Below are 13,371 nucleotides of genomic sequence, written 5' to 3' on the forward strand. Positions count from 1 at the left end.
ATGGTAGTTAAAGGGTTAAAATTTTGTGGAAAATCATCTCCAATATGAACCCTTTCAAACAGCGTATATCATTTTTTTCTGTTTGGGGGCAGTTTTCATATGAGAACCCGGATATACCCTTTCCGAAATTGAAAAAAATTGGATGCCAAAAGTCTTAGAATTGCATAAAACGTCGAGATTTAGTGTCATCTTGAAAAAAAATTTTTTTTCGAAAAATCGACTTTCTGGACTTAGAAAAAAAATCTCAAAACTTTTGAAAGTCCCAGAAAGTCGATTTTTTCAAAAAAAAATTTTGAGATGACACTAAATCTCAACATTTCATGCAATTCTAAAACGTTTGACATCAAAAAAAAATTTCAATTTCGGAAATCTCTTGTACTTCCCCCTATGGTAATTTTTCAATATCAAAAATTTTCAAACCTGAACCGCCGGGTAGCACCCCTTTACTATGTCCGATTTAGCTTAAATTTTGCATAGGGATTTTTTTCGTAGTGCTTAAACTTTTAAACAACAGCGCTCAACGAAATTAGAGGTGATTCCAAAATATTGGCACCCTTATATACATTAGAGCGATAAAAAACAATGTGTTTTGTCGGTTACGTCACTTATACCAACATATCTCCGGAACCAGAAGTCGCAGCCATTTGATCTTCGAACTTGATCAATGACCCAATAGTAGCTTTCAAACAAGTCTAAGCTTGTTAAAATCGGTTCAGCCATCTCCGAGAAACTTGTGCGGTAAAAATATCTTCGGAAACTGTGTTCCGATATCGTCGAACTGAGTCGAATGGTATATAACACTATGGAACTCCAAGGCTCCGTTCGAAAGTAGGTTTTTTCAGCAATTCTAATACCTTTCTATAGAGAAAGGCAAAACATCTCAGTTGTTTCAACCAACTGTTCAGTTTTTTACCATTTTTTATATATAATTCTGCTCAAACTTTAGAAAAATTTTCTTAGGCCCGGAGGGCCGAATGTCATATACCAATCAATTCAGCTCGACGAACTGAGCAAATGTCCGTGTGTGTATGTGTGTTGTCAACTAAGAGGTCGAGATCTCAGAGATGGCTGGACCGATTTTGATCAAACTAGTCGCAAATGAAAGGTCTCCCCGTCACCCAGAACGCTATTGAATGGTTTTGAGATCGGATGTTTACTTTTTGAGTTATACGAAGTTTTATGTCGTAATTTTCAGTTTTTTTGTCACAATTGACCTTGAAAACAAAATATGTATTCAGACTTAGATTCCGCACGGTTATACCTATCCAACAAGCCATAGATTGTTAAAATCCGTCCATTTTTAACGGAGATATCGAAATTTTTGTGTAAGCGACTTTTTCCCCTATTCCAGCAGTAGAAGTTTTGAGCGCTGTCTGGCAAAGAAATGCTTGGGAGCAACATAAAACACGATTGTTCATACTGTTATATACATTTGTTTCTAAGTACCCAAAAGACTGTGTACAGCATGATATTTTGCCTCGGACCGATTTTAGCACGGTTCGATTTTGGCAACATAACCGTTCGAATATGCCATATGTAAACCAGATGATGGCAGAATTTTCGAGTTAAAAGCAATTCCATAATTATATTGATTTAAACTACTTACAGCAATAAATGCTGGAAGAACATAACTCCCATATACCATTCGACTCAGTTCGTCGAGATCATCAAATGCGTGTGTGACAAATAATTTCACTTAATATTTTTCGGAGATAACTCAACCATTTTCTACAAACTCAGATTCATATGAAAAATCGTATACTCCCAAACAAAGTTCCTGAATTATGTTTGGTTCCGACTTCTGGTTCCGGAACTACAGGATGATATGTAAAACGAAATTAAAACTGTGTAACTCATTTTTCCCGATCTAAGATTCAAATGAAAAGTTTTAAGATTCTATAAAACATCTTGTTTTTCAGTCAGATCCGACTTCTGGTTTAGGAGATACAGGGTGATTAGTATAAAAATGTCTATTTCACATAAATTAATCAGGTTTATCGGGTTAGCAGATTTGGATAGTCGATAACCAAATAAACTTATTTCATTTTTAGTGGTAATGAGTTTTCGATTCGGATTTAATTCGCACTACGATTTCTCAAAGATGTCTACACTGATTTTCAAACATTTTGAAACAAATGTAAACTATACAGCTACTCAGGAGAATTTGTCTGACCTCGGCTACACCTAATTTCGAATTCCGGTTCCAGTATCGAATCGTTTCTCAAAATTCGATCGTTTTCTCAAAAAAAAAACCAAATCGAATTTCAAAAACAAAAATTCAAATTTAAATTAATCCAATTTTATCCGATTCTGGAATTGTACTATGATGAATTTTTAAAATTCAAGGCGATATAGATAATGACAATCCCGAAAAGCTTTAAAGTTGGACTCAAAAATATTGCAATTGATTTATCATATGGCCCTACGAATCGGTTTGGGTTATGCTGGTTCCTGAATACCGGCTCTAGAAGTACCTTAAATTATCCTAAACTCTAAAGTGGAAATTACTTCGACATATCATGTAACGTTTAATCGATTGTTACACTTTTAGATTCAAATTCGATCCGATTTGCAGTTTCGACATTACAGAGTAATGAGTGATTAAAATCTCTAATTGCCACTTAAAACGACGGACATTAGAATAATGTCATGAAAACTGAAACACCGAAGAATATTCATGCACAAAACACATGCGGATTGGTAAAAAAGGTATCATCTCACTGCTAGGTGGATTAAGCACGTTTTTTAATTTAAAACGACTGTCGCAATAAATAAACCAAAAACAGATATCCGGGGCAGATTTACCCAAAGCCGGTTCGTTTGTCAATCAACTTACACCCACGTCACCTTGAATGGCAGTTTTAAATTTGAAACCCGGTAACATCGGAGCCGGAAGTCGGACCCCGATAAAATGCAGGAGTTTTGCATGGGACTACAGATCTTTTCATTTGCATCTGTGTTTATCGATAAAGCCATCGCTGCGAAAATATGAAGTGTTCCATTTTGGAGTTATTGACTACTATTTCCGGCACCTCAAAACTGTTCCAGTTTGTAGGCCATATTTCCTGCTGACCATACGAATCAATACTCCTCGGAATCCGGTTCTGGAAGTATCGGAAAAAGTGGAAATAGTGAAACCGATTTTCACTAACTTAAATGTACAAATGAAAAATCTTACAGTTTCATACTGAATTCCTGAATTTGTTACGAATCTTATTTCCTGTTCCGGATTAAAAGTGTGTTTTTATTGGAAGAGTATGCTCATTTGCATTCGCACAAACTTCTCAGTTTCTATTAAATTTTTTTAAAATTATTTTTGTCATATTTATTATGAATATAAAAGTGAAATAAATATACTTAGAAGAAGTCATTGCACCAATCAATGGCTTTACGAAACAACCATCGTTGTGGAATCGCCAACTAGATGTTAAATTAAACAGAACAAAAGTACTGAAAATGGTGTTTAAACTGATCACAACCATCCCTCACAGAGTCTACTGCAACACTTAGAATAATGACGATGCCGTGCTCTGTTTGTGGGAAAATCTTCTCTGTGCTACTCTGCTCTGCTCAATTTATAGTATGTTCACATACTATAAATTGAGAAGCGACCGACGGTACTCGATTGCTTCGGCAGTTTAGACATTTGGATTGGAGTACTATATTACCATCTTGCGAGCGAGTGTCGATGTTGAGCGAGCGCACTTTATTCGTTTCCACTGATTCGTCTCGTGCGGTTGTGTAGAAACAGCGAGTAATACCGTTGGTCGTTGGTTTGAGGCAGCATCAGACTTTCGCTAACGCGCGTTGTTTTTATTTGTTAAGTGCACTGACTGTTGCGGGATTTTACGATCTGAGCCCAGTGTTAGCAGCATCCGTGCTTCGGGGAATCGCTAGTCCCAAAAGAGTAGTGTGTTATTTAAAGTGGATATATTCTAAAAAGAAAATGTGATTTTCATTTGTCGAATGAGTGAGAGGTGATCGTGAAGAAAGTTATTTCTGCAAAACTGCATTCCGTCGCAAATACAAGCCGCGAAAGCATGCTTTTTTGATTCACGCTTTGTGTATGTCATTGCAACACACTATTGTTGGAGGTTTATGCAGCCACTGTATAACTACATCGACAATCACAGCACTGTTCCAAACCCGGAACAAAGAGAGGTCGGGGAACTAATGGTTATGATGTAAATTGAGTACGGTCCGTTATCGGAGAACGGAATATATCGTGGGGAGAAGTGAATCTTCCGAGTACGGTTTCAGGAATAACATCACTGAGTTAGAGAGACTCGAAGAGAGAGAAAGAGAGAGAGATAGAGTGCAGTCACAAAATAGAAGGAACCTAGGTGGCTGTCCTCTGGCAGACGCGACACCCAGTCAGCTGTTTTGGGTCAGACCGTAATTGAATAGAATCAAGAACTGGTTGTGCTAAACATAACGGTAGGTTGAGATGAGATGAGAATGTAGTGGCAAGATGATTTCAAAAAATGGTTCCAATTATTATAATTTCCAACCTTTACTTTCTTATCCGATGACTTCGATATTTTTACTACTAAAACCAGGTTAAGAAAATGATATAAGTCCGAAATTCTTCATGCCGTTACCAGTGAGTGTTTGTTTTTTATTTCTGCTGTATTAAAGAGATGCTATAAAATTCAGTCTAATTTCTATCTGCGTCCTTCGATCTCACCCACACACTCTGTTTGAGTAAATAGTTAATGATGTAAGAGTGCGAATGCTTCGGATTCATTTCTTTGGGTTCGTTACTGTCAACGAATCCCCTCGAGTTAATGTGAATAAAACCAGCTTAATACATGTACTAACACTTAAATAGCGCCGCATTTTTGCACATGAAAAATAAGTTTAGTTCCATGTTAATAAGTAATATAAACATTATTACTTATAATACTTATCTGGACATTAACAACAAAGTTCTTTGATTTATATTTGAATTTAATTTTTTTTCAATCATTATTCTTAGCCTCATCAGCATTGCTGCTTAGGCTCATCAGTGGAATACTATCACAATTGTCGCACTTATTATTGTTTACAAACAAAAGCGATGCGGATTTGATAGTGCAGGCTATGACATTTTATATCACTACATGCATTGATAACATTTTGAATCTCAAATGATTCTGGGGATTTTTGTTTTCAGAGTGATTGTGAAAACTAATCGACCGGAAACGCTTAGTGCAAGCATAGTGCCAATGACACTTAGGCTGTGAACCATTTCGCGATTAATTTCAACTTTTGGTTGAAATCTGACACTTGAGCGGTTATTTTGTGTCGACTAGTTAAATTTAATTAAAACTGCGGCGCATTTCAAAGTTTGACGGATGGAATGTTATTTGGTCATTTAGAGGTTAGCCAAATTTTGTGCTAGGGCACATAACCTGTTTCATTGTTTTTACGTTTCGTCTTTGACTCATCAGTGCAGAGCAGTTCAAATTGAACTGCTTAGTGCTAAACTCGGCAGTTCAATTTGAACCGCTAAGCAGACGTAAAGTTTCTGCTACTTACAGAACACTTTTTGTTTTGCAACGAAGTGCAATGTCTTTTCTGACGTGCCGAACGAAAACGTGTTTTCGACGTTAGGAAACACTGCCGACCAACTACAGCGAGCCACGAGTACACGCCGTTAGAATCGCATAGTTAGCAGTTTTTGCATTATAAAAGGTAGCCGAGCCACGCGCTCATTCTCTTTCTCTGCCGAGTGTTCGTAATAGCTAGTTAGTATCCTTTACTCCGGATTCATTAATAAAGTGTTTAATTTTAGTTTTTAAAAAGTTAACATTGCTGATCCGAACTCTAACTGGCGCAGCCGGTAGGATCTGTGTGATAGTGGTTTTAAAACATATAACAGTGTTGTGCAAGTGATCATTTATTAGAAGAACTAACCGGTCACGCTAAGCAACGGTTGATTATCTACAAAAGCAGCGACACCGATTAGGACACAACTGTAAAAGGATCCACCACGGAAACACGACCTACTCATTACTACGGATGCTAACACCAGTTTTCATATTGTAAGTACTTTATATCTATTTTATCGCACTCACAGTTTAAAATGGTAGAAACTCGGCAAACAACAGAGTTAGAGCAGCTCCGCCAACAAGTGGCCGAGCTTACAAGATTGGTGACCAATAGCACTAGTGTATACCACGTGCCGGATCCCATAAAACAATTATCGGAATTCTCCGGTAATAGAAGAGAACTTCTCATTTGGATCGACGAAATTGATCAAATTTATGAAACATTCGCGATCAAAGGCAGAAATGGTAGCCCAGACACCATGAATGCATATTACACTCAAGCCATTAAAAACAAAGTTAAAGGTGAAGCTCGAATCACCCTTAGCACCAACGGGAATCCAAATACGATTCCAGAAATAAAAAAAGTGTTGATGGAGCACTATGGCGACAAGCGCGATATCGCCACGAATTTGAATCACCTGTTCACGACAAAGAAGGGTGAGCGGTCCCACCAAAAATTCTACAATGACATGAAAGAGCTAGAGTCGAGAATAAAATCAAATTTATTACTTAATCCTATTTCCACCACAGAGCTTCTCGAAAAGATTACCGTGACTAAGTATCTGGATAATATCCAAGAACCACTGGCAAGCATAATCCGAAGTTCTAACCCCAAAAGTGTAGAAGACGTGTATCAGTCCGTTCTATTAAATCAAAACGCTGAAACACGCAAACCCACAACAAAACCGAAATCTTCTTTCCATTATAATAATAGCAATCAAAATGCAAACGGAGCAAAACTAACTTTCAAACCTCCACAGTACGATTCCAGTAAATCCTTTCATAAAAAACTATTCAAACCTAAAGCCACGCGAACAGAATAAAATAATAACGATGCACAAAAAGGTGCAATAGACGAAAAGAATGACAATGACGATGACGATAACGATGATTACGACAACGACGATGACGACGACGTTGAGGAGTCTAATTGCGCACATGAAGAATGTGACGTAAATTTTCAACTGGTCAGACTAGACACAAGACCAGTCTAAACTTTATCCCGTACTTGCGGTTCCCGACTACGAAAGGCTATCTCAACTATCTGGTCGACACGGGAGCCAACAAATCATACATTAATCCCGAACACGTGGCTAAAGCGAAAAAAACCACCAACCCTGCAATAGTAACTAATAAGAACGGTAGATTCGTGCTAGACAGCGTAGTAAGTATAAATCTTTTCCACGATTCATTTGAAGAGAAATTGCCGTACCACGTATTTCAGTTCCACAAATTTTTTGACGGCCTCATAGGTTACGAAAACCTAGCAAAAATGAAGGCAGTTATAGACACATCAAATCACTTTGTACAAATTGGCCATAAGAAATACCATTTCTCCAAATATTACCCATCCAATTTCGATTTCCACGAATGTAAAGAAAAATTTTTTGAGATCTCAACCACATCGAACGGTTCATTTCTGATCGAGCAGGAGGTTAATCTTAGCTCTCAGATTACTATAAACCCCGGCTTTTATGAAACCCGAGACAACAAAGCGACGGTTTTTCTGTCTAGGAATGGCAAAAAAGAAAACTTCAGCTTTGAGCCATTTAAAAACGATTCTTATTTACTAGAAAGCGAAAGCAATATAAGCAAACTAAATTTTCCAGCCAGTCATTTAAATAATGAGGAGATTCGCCTTCTAGCGAAAACCCTTAAGCCGTATAAAAAGGTATTTTTTAATGATAGGGAGAAGTTATCTTTCACACACGAAGTCAAGCACTCTATCAACACAACCAACAATAAACCTATTCATCAAAGAACGTACAAATATCCTTACCATCTCCGCGAAATCGTATCAGAACAAGTTCAGAAAATGTTGGACACAGGAATAATTCGGGAATCCTCATCCCAGTGGACTTCTCCAATTTGGGTCGTACCCAAAAAGGTCGACAATTCTGGTTTAAAAAAATACCGTATAGTCGTAGACTATCGGAAGTTAAATGAAGTTACACCCGCTGATAGGTATCCGATCCCGGAGATCAGCGAGATTTTAGATCGGCTTGGAAAAGCACAATATTTCACGGTGCTAGACCTTGCCAGTGGCTTCCACCAGATTGAGGTGGAACCAGACGATATCCTTAAGACCGCTTTTAACGTGGACAACGGGAAATATGAATTTATTCGTATGCCGTTCGGGCTGAAAAATGCGCCCGCAACTTTTCAAAGGTTAATGGACTCTGTACTGAGAAAACATCTCGGTATAAGATGCTTCGTTTATATGGATGATATAATCATCTTCTCATCTTCATTAGAACAGCACCTACAAGACATTTCAAAAGTTCTACAAACCCTTCAAGACGCAAACTTAAAAATCCAATGCGACAAATCCGAATTTTTAAGAAAAGAGGTGGAATTTCTCGGTCACGTTGTAACAACCGAAGGAGTTAAACCCAATCCACGAAAGGTAGAGGCTGTGAAGAATTGGCCTCTTCCAAAAAACCCAAAAGAACTAAAATCATTCTTAGGTACTATAGACGATTTATACCACGGTTTGCCCATGTAGCCAAACCTCTCACTTCAAAATTAAGAGGAAACCCAAAATCGTTCGAGATAACGCCCGACTTCGAAGAGGCATTTGAAAAATTAAAAGAGATCATGTCTTCCGGTCTCATTCTAGCATACCCTGATTTCGACTTACCATTTATTTTAACGACCGATGCCTCAAACGTGGCAATCGGTGCCGTTCTAGCCCAAGCTGTCGATGGAAAAGAAAGACCAATCGCCTTCCTCTCCCGCACATTATCAAAAGCCGAGGAAAAATATTCAGCTACTGCAAAGGAGCTCTTAGGCATTTATTTTGCGGCAAAGTCTTTTCGACCATATTTATACGGAAGCGAATTCAAGATCTACACCGATCATGAACCTCTTACGAAGGAGTTGAAATTGACCGACTCCACAGGAAGAGTTACCAGACAGAGACTCTACTTGGAACAATTTGATTTCAAAATAATTTATAAAAAAGGGAAACAAAACGTCGTTGCCGACGGTCTTTCTAGAATTCCTTCCTCAGAATTGAACTTAAACGAGGAACTGTGTAACGAATTGTTCGAAAATGATCCTGTGTATCACTCAGAAATTATTAACAAATATCCAGTTCAAATCATTATACGCAAATCTCATAGCCCTTCTAAAAGTCCGTACTTAAATTCTATGATATTTCCCAATCACTTTAGACATATATTTCACAGACATGACTACACGAAAGACGACCTGACAGACCTACTTAAAAAATGTCTCGATCCAACAAAATCTAATGGAATCTTCGCCGAACCTGGAATTGCAAAAATGTGTGAAGACATAATTCGATCTCATTTTAAAAGAATAAAAATACAATTCTCAAATATTAAACTACCGGATCTAGTTTCATTTCAGGACCAACAGGATTTCATCAAGAGATGCCATAACTTCAACCACCGAAATTACAAGCTAACCTACGAGGAAACTCGCAAATCAGTATACTTTCCTGGAATGCTTGGAAAAATTAAATCCTTCATAAAAAACTGTGAAGATTGTAAATTTTCCAAGTATGAAAGAAAACCATTCAAAATTCCGATCACTCGAAGAGTTGACGAGAAACCTTTCGAAAATGTATTCATAGACGTTTACGTCAAAGAAACTGAAAAATTCCTTACTCTCGTGGACTCTTTTTCAAAATTCGCCCAAATATATAAAATCCGTAACGAAACGGCAGATGAGTTAATTGAAACCCTAGTCGAATATTTCAAAATTTTTGGAATCCCTAAAATGATCACCTGTGATCAAGCCACAGGTTTTCATAACGCAAAATTTAAAGACTTCTTGGAAAAACAAAATATTTTTCTACATTTTGCTAGCTGCAGCAACGGCAATGGGATTATAGAACGCTTCCATAACACATTGCTCGAAATGTACTTGGCAAATAGAAGAAAGGTCGAAACCATGACATTGTACGAGGGCCTCTCTCTCGTTACAGCATTATATAACGAATCAAAGCACTCCGCTACAAATCTCTCACCACGAGAAATTATATATGGAACATCCACTTCATTAAACATTGACGAGATAAATCTGGCAAAGCAAAAAACAATCCAAACTGCCAAAGATAATATATAAGTTTCGGCCGATAGTCACCACCAGGCGCGTAGCCAGAGAAAATTTTCGGGGGGGGGGGGGGGTTCCCATGGGTTATAATTTTTTGTTTCGGGGGGTGGGGGGTGGGGTGGTTTGAACCCCTAAACCCCCCCCCCCCCCCCTTGTGTACGCGCCTGGTCACAACGCAAAGTTGAAAACTATGCGTTCTGATGAATTCAGAAAAATCAATAAGCCAACGATCCTTGTTAAAGGCAGAGCGAAGCCCTCTCCTTACGGACATCGCTACAGACTTGTAAAGATTGAGAGTCAGACAGACAAAACTGTTACTGACGAAAAACAAATCAAGACTCATAAGAGAAACACAAAAACTCAAGACAGGTCCTTCTTCTAAATTTTCAGACTTTTCGCATGGATAAAGACGGGGACCACCGACATACAAATACACGACTTGATCAAAAACCCTCTGGCAATAATACCCCTAGGACCAGCACGACTTAGCAATAATTTTATAAGAATAATGCACCGGATTGATTTAGGTCTCATTAAGGACGCTATAGAGCGACTAAATTATCAAGTTCAAAAACAGACAGAAACAGAACAGTTAATAGGTCACTATTAAATTCTAAAATAGAAACGTTAAACTCTTGTTTCCAGAAGTTGCAACCCCAGTCTAGAACTAAAAGATGGGAAACATTAGGTAAAATTTGGAAGTATGTGTCTGGCAGCCCGGACGCAGAAGATCTACGAATAATTAATAGAACTTCAAATTTACTAATAGATCAGAACAATAAACAAATCACTACCAATCACATCTTCGAAAATAGAATCAATAATATATCAAACAATATTGTAATGATACTCAGAAATTTTAATGTAACAGCTAAAGAAACACGCACTTATTTCGATTCAGTGAACCTTCTGTTCAACATTGACGAGCTCATTAAACATTTAGAATACATAGAAGAAGCTATAGATTTGGCCAGGCAAAGTATTCCTAGCAGTCGGCTCATTAGCTACCAAGAGATGAAGACAGCAAAGCAGATCCTTCTTCGAAGCGGTCTAGAAACAACAATCGTAGAAAATGTTCTGGACATCTCGAGCGCCTACGTCATGTACAGTAAAGAAACCATCATATACATACTGAAAATACCCAAAATAAAAAACGCGGAGTACACTATGAACTTCGTGGAGTCAATAATTTCCAACCAAACAAGAATTCATGTAACATCAACCTATTACCTGAACTGTCCAATAGTATATAGTACAAAATCACAATGCCCCAAATACAAACACATTTATATCTGTCCAAGCTCACAACTAGAGCCAGTGGTAGAATGTGTGCAACAAATAATTAAAGGTGAAAACGCACAATGTCCTACAGAACGAGTGTACAACAGTAAAACCATCAGAAAAATCAACGATGGAAATATACTGGTAAACGATGCGAATGTAGTGTTAACATCCAAATGCTCCAATCATCAACGAGAACTGAAAGGCACATTCCGCATACAATTTTCCAGTTGTATGCTAAAACTAGACGGGGAAGAGTTCTCCAACAGTAATCTAGAAATTTCGGCAAAGTCATTCATACCGACCACTGGAGTGAAGGTAAATTCAACCTTCGTTATAAATCGCATTCCATTAGAATACTTACAGGAACTTCATTTGGAACAACGAAAACATATCAATATTTTAAACCTGACCACAGAAAATCTCCACTGGAACCTCAAAACCTTTGGATGGTTATCATTTGGCGGCATATCATCTATATCTATAAGCCTAATCATATTCATTGCAGTATGGGGCCTCAAAGTAATCATCGCTCGCAGGTCAGCACTAGTAATTCTACAAGATGGGAACAGAGAAGATACGAGTTCAGTACATGCAACAACAGGCGGACATCCCGAGGTGCCATTCATACCACAGGAATAACACAGATTTGGAAACAGAACGCTGAGGACAGCTTTTCTTCAAAAAGGGGAGCCGTTAGGAAACACTGCCGACCAACTACAGCGAGCCACGAGTACACGCCGTTAGAATCGCATAGTTAGCAGTTTTTGCATTATAAAAGGTAGCCGAGCCACGCGCTCATTCTCTTTCTCTGCCGAGTGTTCGTAATAGCTAGTTAGTATCCTTTACTCCGGATTCATTAATAAAGTGTTTAATTTTAGTTTTTAAAAAGTTAACATTGCTGATCCGAACTCTAACTCGACTATTTCTGGCCGATGCAGGTTTGGTCATTTAGGGGTTAGCCAAATTTTGTGCTAGGGCACATAACCTTTTTCATTTTTTTTACGTTTCGTCTTTGACTCATCAGTGAAGAGCAGTTCAATTTGGCTAACCCCTAAATGACCAAACCTGTATCGGCCAGAAATAGTCGAAAACACGTTTTCGTTCGGCACGTCAGAAAAGACATTGCACTTCGTTGCAAAACAAAAAGTGTTCTGTAAGTAGTAGAAACTTTACGTCTGCTTAGCGGTTCAAATTGAACTGCCGAGTTTAGCACTAAGCAGTTCAATTTGAACTGCTCTGCACTGATGAGTCAAAGACGAAACGTAAAAATAATGAAAACGGTTATGTGCCCTAGCACAAAATTTGGCTAACCCCTAAATGACCAAACCTGCATCGGCCAGAAATAGTCGAAAACACGTTTTCGTTCGGCACGTCAGAAAAGACATTGCACTTCGTTGCAAAACAAAAAGTGTTCTGTAAGTAGCAGAAACTTTACGTCTGCTTAGCGGTTCAAATTGAACTGCCGAGTTTAGCACTAAGCAGTTCAATTTGAACTGCTCTGCACTGATGAGTCAAAGACGAAACGTAAAAATAATGAAGTTATTTGGGTTTATTTTGTACTAGAACTAATTTCAACTAAAGAATTGATATTTGAATTTTCTTTGCAAGATTTTTTTCAGTGTCGGAAAATAATCATCGATCTGTCAAAAAAAACATGCTTTCGAGCAGGGTTATTTTTGACAACATCAAAATAATCGCTCGAGTGTCAGATTTCAACCAAAAGTTAAAATTAATCGCAAAACGGTTCACAGCCTTAGAAAGTTTAGTTATAATATTTAACCTCAATCGTGAAAATCTGTGTATACAAGGTGCATTGTGTTCAACGATTTGATAGACAACAAAAGTCTACTTTTGTCTACGAGAGGGAAGGGGGGGGGGGGGAGGTGTTTGGTTTGCCTAATATCTACGTAGTCTCTTAATTTTTTTGAAGTTTTTCAAGCAATTTACTTAGTTTAATTAGCCGGCCGTGCGT

The 13,371-nt window shown here is 38.0% G+C and overlaps 1 protein-coding gene and 1 long non-coding RNA gene across 6 annotated transcripts in view; one reads left to right on the forward strand and one right to left on the reverse strand.

Annotated features, from left to right (window-relative positions):
- Positions 1-386: 386 nt before the first annotated feature.
- Positions 387-3,492, reverse strand: LOC131439358 (uncharacterized). The gene is made up of 3 exons (XR_009231106.1): positions 3,358-3,492; positions 3,179-3,291; positions 387-3,104 (listed from the first exon to the last, which is right to left on the reverse strand). It is a non-coding gene; the product is annotated as an uncharacterized LOC131439358 (long non-coding RNA).
- Positions 3,493-3,701: 209 nt separating this feature from the next.
- LOC131439352 (choline transporter-like 2) overlaps positions 3,702-13,371 on the forward strand; it is a 45,513-nt gene continuing 35,843 nt past the window's right edge. The window contains exons 1-2 of one of the 5 annotated variants that reach the window (XM_058610264.1): positions 3,703-4,437; positions 5,777-6,026. The gene's annotated coding sequence lies outside the window, so the exon portion shown is untranslated. Of the gene's footprint in view, positions 4,438-5,776; positions 6,027-13,371 lie in introns of all 5 variants that reach the window. The other 4 variants (XM_058610266.1, XM_058610267.1, XM_058610269.1 and 1 more) reach the window with 4 other exon arrangements.

Source organism: Malaya genurostris, chromosome 3 (assembly GCF_030247185.1).
Source record: "Malaya genurostris strain Urasoe2022 chromosome 3, Malgen_1.1, whole genome shotgun sequence".
In the NCBI taxonomy this organism is placed as follows: domain Eukaryota; kingdom Metazoa; phylum Arthropoda; class Insecta; order Diptera; family Culicidae; genus Malaya; species Malaya genurostris.